Below are 8,726 nucleotides of genomic sequence, written 5' to 3' on the forward strand. Positions count from 1 at the left end.
AATTTATTTTGATTGATTGTATAATATTATTTTGGGTTAAATTATCTGAGAATGAATGGAAAAAAGAAAAGATTTTTATAACATTTATTAATTCAGTAATGAGACATCTTGTATACAACATTTTAGACATTTAAAAATACTTTCTGTTAAATGTAATTTTATAATGATCAAAAAATTATTTATTAACAAGAATGACAAATGTAATAAAAATATTGGTGAACTCTCATACAAGTGCAACAAATAAAATACCACTCTCTCAACTGTAGAAGAGTGTTAGTTGAAAAATTATTACGTACATATTGAAATGAACTTTTTTATAAGTCAGTTGATAGTACAAAGAAAAATTAAGTTATTCACCAATTTTTGTTTTATAATAATTATATTTAATTTTTTCTTGCGTTGTAGACAAGCAATCACAGATGCTATTAAGAAACCAATGTAAGTTCATTCATAAATTTTTTTATGCAGTATATTTATTAGATGCAATATAATTTAGGAAGTTACGTTGAAAAATGAAACTTTATTACAGATTTGGAGCATCTAAAATTAGTGAGTAGTTACTTTTATTATCAAATTTACCACCCTAGTTCACATTCCAACAATTTATATTCTGATTCAAAGAATTTTTTCTTTTATTTTTACTAATGACTTCTGTATCAGTCACACTTCCATTCTTAAAACATATCTAATATGAAGCAACAGGTATAAGTAATATAAGGTGTCTCAGGTTACAGAACTAATTTATATCCAAGGTAATTTATGTAAGAGGACATATTAATTTTTTATATAAAGAAAGTTTGAATACAATGAAAACACATCTAAGAAAGCTATGGTTGTATTTCTCTTTTTCAGTCATACAGTACTCAAAACTAGAAAATGCTAGCTTTACATTGTGTTATTCAATATGAATCAAATTGTTAATAGACTTAGCTGTCTCTTGTAGAGTAAAATTTCTTACACAAGAAAGTAACTGGAAACTAACTGATTGATATTTTTTTTAAACTGAAAACAGGGTCAAAAGAGATTAAGGATTTATAAATCACTACATGTTATATCTATCCCCTTCACAACTACTGGAAAATATATTCTTTTAAAATAGATTGATATTCCATAATCTAAATAATATAAACTAAAATCTATCCATTATTAAAACAATTATATATAAATCAATAATATATACTTGTACATTTAAAAAATTGTTACTGAGCATAATAGTAGTTGGCTAATTGCCAATTGTAACCAATCATTAAAATATAAAAATAGTTGAAGACATTTGAAGGTCTTTAAAATATTCATGATGATTTTAAATAAGCCATTAAAACCACTCCATTGCTAATAATCTTTCCCTTTGTTTCTTCAAGATGACTAGTTTTTAATAATTGTGATAGAAATGGTCTTTCATGAACGTTTCATTTAGTATTTTAAAAAAAACTGACTTTCTGTTTACTGGAATTAGAAAAGTAACCTCTTTGGCTATTGTAAGTAATGGTGATACTATTTAAATAGTCCTGATACTACAAAAACAGATTCAGTGGATTATTATCTTCTAGATAAGATGCTTATAATGTGAAATGACCCTGTCAAACTAATGAAGATTTTTAATAGCATTAGTTTATTTTAACATTTCATGTTAAATAACTAATTTCGTGGGCTGATCACATAAAGTAAAATACAGAAGGCCAAAAAATTATTTCTTTTTGTTTTATATTGGTCATCAGTTTTTTTTCTACATAATCCTTTACTCATAATGTCACAAATGAAAAAAAAAAAATTGTGGACTCTCTCAATATGAGATAAAAAACTTTAAAATATTTTTATCATGAAGACCTTTTTGTTCTGAATATTTTTCAAGAGTAAAGAGTTAGTTTCATTTTGTAAGAATGTAGGTGCAGCAGTAAACTCATTGAGAGGAGTGAAATTTTTTCTGTTGCCTTCTTTACTGATCCTATGTATTTTGATGCATGTAAGCAGTCTTGCTGGAAGAAGTATAGGTGCTATTCATCAAAGTTGTTATTTATTAATTTTAATTTTTCAGTATATTACATTACATCTTCATATCAAAGAAAATATTCTAAATATACTGGTCAATAATGATTTTGTTACATAGTCAATATTTGCTGAATCTTATGTGTTTTTGGATGCCAAATATGAAGTCGCAATTTCCCAATTGGCCTCAGATTTTTTTGTAATTGCCATTCTAGTTGTCCAGCAACTACATGTGATGAACAATTCAAGTACAGTATATTATTTATTTATTTATTTTATATAACTTTTTCATTTTATTTATTTTACTGCAATAAAGTTGTAGCTGTAAAATAAACTATAATTTATTTATTTGAGTTGATAAATAACCTTGAAAAAATAACTATTATTATTTATACACTAATTAAAACAATTAGAAATGATACACATATGATTTATGTCATATTTTTTTTCTAAATGTAATTATATCACCCTTACTCATATATACTGTTTAGCATATACAAATTTTGTTTTGGTGACTCAATACTGGATGTAATACTTATAGAACATGTACCTTGCTGGTATGAAAAATACTACATTAATATGTATATAAAATGTTTAGAGATTTCAATACATTTTTGTAAGTGTATTGCAGGAAACGTTTTAATAAAAATGCCACGCAGTGTGTTAACCATCCAGGCAGTTGCTGTTACATTTGTGGCGAAGTAACATAAAAGATTCAGAGAAGAGATATAACCTCACTGATAAAAATTATATGAACTATAATTATGATTAAAATCATAATGATATAAATCTATAATGATGAGAAAACTTTTGGGTAAGTGTTGGCACATCCTTACCCCTATAGGGAAAGATACCTCTGCACTCCCTCTGTTTTGAGCCCTTACAGGTTTTACCGGAGGTCATCTTCAAAACCTTAGCTTTTGACATATTCCAGTCCGCCTCGGCCAGGATGCCATGAGTGACATTCCAATCGGTGTACTACTAATTAATGAACTCAAAACAAAACACATCTTACAGAGTCTTAAGTAAGACTGAAAGGACCTAACTAAACAAAGGAATTGAGCTACCTACCAGGTAGAAAGTAAAAGTAGTTCAACACAACATGAAACATAATAATATTACACTGAACAATAACAACACAGTAACATTGAAACAAAACAAAGGACAAAAACATAATTTATAAAACAAAAACAGAATACAAGAGAAATCCAAGCAGAGCTCTAGATCCTCTCAGTAATCCTTTCTTTTGCTAAGTACACTATAAAACTCTCCACTATTGCCCATTCAGCCTGGCTTCTCCAGTTTACATGGAGTTCCAACACCAACCCGATAAGATCAAGTCGACAGGTGGTCTGCGTACGCATTAACTCGTACTTCGAGCACTCATAAAGATCATGGTAGGTGTCCAATTGAAAACAGAATCCAATTGTCCACATTGAGGACACATCCCAGAATCTACCAGGCCGAATTTCTGGTCTGTCTCTAAAAGCATCATGGCCGGAAAGAAATTGCATCATATATTTATTAGGGTGCACCCAAGAACCATCCTGCAAACCAACAACATTTGGAGATAATAATAACTCATCCATCATTCAAAAAAACTGAATTACCATAAGACTTGTGCAAGGTGGGTTTCCAGAGAGCTTACCGTTCATTACAAACCTGAGAGATTTCACGCCAAATTAAAAAAAATTTCACCAAACTCAAAAATTGTTTCAATAACGAAGGCGATACATTTTTGGACAGGATTTTAAACTTTGATGAAACTTGTGTACATCACTTTGAGCTGGAGTCCAAGCATCAAAGCATGCAGTGGAAACACCCTGAATCACCTGTCCATAAGAAATTCAAAATGCAACCATTGGCTGGTAAGGTCATTTAACTGTCTTCTGGAGTGCCCATGGTCTGATTTTTTGTGATTATTTGGAGGAGCAATGCACTATCAACAGCCTGTACTACTCAGCCATGACTGAGAACAAAGTCAAGCCCATGTTGAAGAGAAAATGTCCGGGATAGCAGAGAAAAGAAGTGCTTCTTCTTCAAGACAACACTCGACATCATACGGCACAACTGATGCTGAAAACTATTGGGAAAACAGGTTAGGAGCTCCTCCTCATTATTCCTTACAGCTCTGACCTTTGGATTTTTATCGGTTTGGTTTGATGAAATAAGCTTTGCATGGCACAAAGTTCAAAAGAGGTAAAAAAAAAAGGTACAAAACTGGCTTCGAGATCAAGGTAAAGAATTTTTCACTGAGTGGATAAAAGACTTTTAAAAAGATGGGACTAGTGCATAGAAGTTGGTGGGGATTATGTGGAAACGTAGACAGAAAAAATTGTATTTATTTAATAAACCAGTTTTGCTGTACAGTTATTTGTTTGTTTAATTATTGAATGACCCTTGTATTTGAAGATAATTTGAATGATTATGAGGTTGCTGCATGGAAAACATTTAAAAAGGCTGTAAAAGAACATGTAACTGAGCTTCTTTAATGTAAAACATTTGGGTATAGTATGTCACTAAAGATCCAGTTCTTAGATTCTCATCTGGATTTTTCCCTACTAATTGTGGAACTGTTAGTGATGATTATAAAGAATGTTGGATACACCTACAGCAAACTATACCAGAAAATTCAAAAGAAGAATATTGTAGGCATGCAGAAATTGCAGGTATAATATTGTTGTACTATCATCACAATAATTTCTTACAAAAAAAAACAAAAAACATAATTACAATAAAACTATGCCCGAGAAAGAAACCAGTTATTTATTTAAAATCAGCGTCAAAAATACTATAAGATTCAGCTATTAACATTCTTGTAACGAACAAAAAAACAACATTTTATTGTCCAGTGTTATAGAAGATTTGTAATAATTAAAAAATGATTTTAACTTTGGCTCTTCTTAATGCTATGAGCATTTTAGTTTATTATTATTTTAGTTTAAAATGTCTTTATTGGAATGAAAACAGTACAAACAGCCCTGAGGTAGGTAATCCCCACGTCCGGAACACAACATCTACGTTCCACGTCCAGGGCGGCAACAGCTGTACTTACGTACATTACATATAGCTGGCTAACGGGGTTCCGAGTGTTCTCGGATATGCTATTTTTGGCCGAATTTCATCTACAGGCTGAATTTCAGGACTGGATTTCGCGGCCACCTGCAGGTATGAAACTTTTAACGATTATGGACATCGATTTATACCACCTTTAGAGCTGGCGATGTGGCAGCCACGGTCGAAGTTATTTGCAGGTATAACGGAGGCCTTTCGTTGTCCACATGCCCCCCGCGATGGCAAGCATGTAGTTAAGGTGCCCATGTTTTTCGGGGCATGGGAGCCCTGAAAATCTCGGTGTGTAAGGACCTGGAGTCAGTGCAGAGACTGCGAATCCGCTCTCTGCCAAGACATATGCCGGTTCCACCGGAGTACCGGAAGGGACCTCCAGGGTTGGTAGCCCTGAAGTGGGGGTGTACCCCAGCGGCTAGCTTTACTACAGAAGGGATCAAAGATCATGCAAACTGATCAAAAACCAAACGTGGCAGAGGGTTCAAGTAAACACCCTCGTCTAGAACCAGCCGTTTCGCCTGAGGCAAAACGGAGAAAGAGTGTGGAGTTCAAGAAAATTGAATTTGAGGCTAGAAAAAGCTTACAAAAAGCTTTTTTCAAGAATAGTAATGTTCCAAAACCTAAATACTTGGCCATTACAAAGGAGGATGGCAATTTCTCGAGAGTGAGTCCTTTTCTCATTGCTCGGGAAATAACTAAATGCGCTGGAGGCCCTGTAAAGGAAATAAGAAAAACCTTTACTGGACTACATGTGGAGACTGTAAATGATGCACAGTCTCGGAAGATCCTAGGGCTCCAAAAGATAGGAGATTTTGTTGTACGCGTCGATCCCCACGGCACGCTCAACACTTCAAGGGGTGTTGTGGTCTGTCGGGATCTTCTAAACTGCACGGAGCAGGAAATCGTCGAAGAATTAGCACCGCAGGGAGTGTTAGAATGTTGGAGGTTGAACATGAGAAGGAATGGCGAAATCCTACCTTCGGCCTCTCATGTTCATACTTTTAACTGGCCAACTTTACCGGAGAAGATAAGAGCGGGGATACATCGATTGGATGTGCGGGCATTTGTCTCGCAGCCAATGCGATGCTTTAAGTGCCAACGTTTTGTCCACACCGCTGTTAGGTGTGAGAGACCGCAAATATGCGTGTGCGGTGATGAAGTACACGAAAGAGAGCCATGTAAGGAGCCTCCTACTTGTATTAATTGTAAAGGACAGCATTCTTGTACATCCAGGAACTGTCCTGTCTACAAAGACGAGGTGGCTGTGCAGGAAGTAAAAACCCTGCAAAAGGTCAGCTACTTCGAAGCAAAGAAGATTGTAAATGCCCGCAGACCTAGAGCAACAACAACCTATGCTCAGGCTGCGGCTGCTGTTCCTGCTCCTGCTCCGGTTGCTGGTGATGAGAATGTAATCATTAACAAACTTGCGCCTACTTTGGCTGGCTTAATTGAAAGGATCATTGAAAATAAAATGAAGCCTTTCAGCAGTAAAGAAACTGTTAAGTCAAGAATAATTGTACAGCCTCCTGAAGATACATCTTCGAAACAGAAAGTTGCTCCTGTGCAGAAGAAAATTGACGCTAAACCAGAAGTTCAAGTCCGTCTTAGTGAGATATTAGTTGATGAGAAGAAAGTGACTGCTTCGCAGTCCGTTATGGAGGCTCCCAAGCCTCCTGCAACTGAGGTGGCTTCTAAACCACAGAGGCCACCAAAAATCACACAGGGGGGTAAGTGTCCCCCCTTCCACATGCGGTGACCGGTGCTACTCCCGTGTCGGGGGTTGGCCAGGTTGCCGCCTCTCAATCGACGCCTGAAACCGGCGCCGATCCATGCCCGTCGTCGTCGGCGGCTTCGATGGTCTCCGATTCGGAGACTGGAAGCTACACGGGCGACGACGTTCTCCGCGAACACGAAGCTGTTCGCAATATGGAGAAAAAGAGAAAAAAAGGTTGGCCGAAAGAAAAACCTAAGGTATAATTTAATTTAAAATCAGCGAGTCGATTGTACAATGGAACATCAATGGATGTTTTCAAACATCCATGAGCTCCAACGCTTGGTACATGATGTAGACCCAATTTGTATATGTCTGCAAGAAACACATTTCAGCTGAAATAAAAATTTTTAATTAAAAGGATACGATATATTTCGGCGAGATCAACCGCCAAATGTAAGAGTTAGAGGTGGAGTAGCCATATTAACATCGACCAGAGCTACTGCCGAAGCTGTTGATCTAAATACAAATCTACAAGCGGTCGCCATTAGAATGAAGCGTCCGCTTCAGGTCACTGTTTGCAGCTTATACTTGCCGAATTTTGATTGGAAGGAGGATGACATAGCACGATTAATTTCAGAGCTTTCCCCGCCTATTTTACTGGTGGGTGATTTTAATGTTCATAATTCTCTTTGGGGATCGGATCGAGTAGATCCCCGCGGAAGAGAATTGGAAAGGTTTCTGATGAATTCTGAACTTATTCTCTTAAATGATGGGTCGGGAACCTTTTTCAATGCCAGAGATGGATCGACGTCCTGTATAGATCTTGCACTCATAAGCGGATCGATAGCACCGAGGTACACCTTCCATGTTTTAGACGATTTGCATGGAAGCGATCATTTCCCGGTGCAAATTGTAACTGATGTTACAAGAAAAACATATCCCATCTCTAAAAGATGGTTGTTTGATAAGGCAGATTGGACGAGCTTCACAGCTAGAACGATACTCCCTGAAACAACTGGAGTTATCGGAGACGATGTTGACGCAATAACAAATGCGATACTTGAGTCGGCATCGAGATTCATTACCAAAACATCTGGGAAACTTACGAAGAAACTCGTTCCATGGTGGAAGGATGAAATAAGTGAAGCTATAAAAAGAAAGAAAAGAGCGTATAACGTCTTTAAGAAACGTCCAACCACAGATAATCTTATTGCCTTTAAAAAATACAGGGCGTATGCAAAACGTCTCATGATAGATTCTAAGAAATGATCCTGGCAGCAATACGTGTCATCCATTGACAGAACCACTACTGCATCAGATGTTTGGAGGAAAGTGAAGACGATTTGTGGGCGTAAAAATTTTTCTCCCATAACTAGCCTTCAAGATACCCGCAGCAGTGGAAAAAAGCAAATGTTGTTCCAGTACCGAAGAAAAATAAAAATTTAACAGATCCCAATAGCTATCTCCTATTTCCTTGACGTGTGCTATGGGAAAAATACTCGAAAAAATGATTAATAATCGACTCGTTGGGTTTTAGAAAAAGAAAACCTGATATCACCATATCAAGCAGGTTTTCGGCAATACCATTCTACCACCGATCAAATGATCAACTTAGAGAACATTATATATAACAGCTTTATTACAAGGAAACATTGTGTCAAAGTCTTCTTTGATCTTCAGAAGGCTTTCGATATGACCTGGCGACATGGAGTAATGCTCCAGATACATGAATGGGGCATTCGTGGCAATCTTCCAGTATTGCTCAGCAACTATATCCTTGGAAGTACCTTCCAAGTAGTGTCAACAATGAATATTCATCTGAAAGAATCTTGGAAAATGGCATACCACAGGGTTCGCCGCTGAGCGGTACCTTGTTTACCATCGCCATTAATAAATTGATATTAGCCATTCCAGTAGAAATCAGAAAAAGCGTCTATGTTGATGATTTGGCAATTGT

Source organism: Lycorma delicatula, chromosome 2 (genome assembly GCF_047948215.1).
Source record: "Lycorma delicatula isolate Av1 chromosome 2, ASM4794821v1, whole genome shotgun sequence".
Taxonomy (NCBI): Eukaryota; Metazoa; Arthropoda; class Insecta; order Hemiptera; family Fulgoridae; genus Lycorma; species Lycorma delicatula.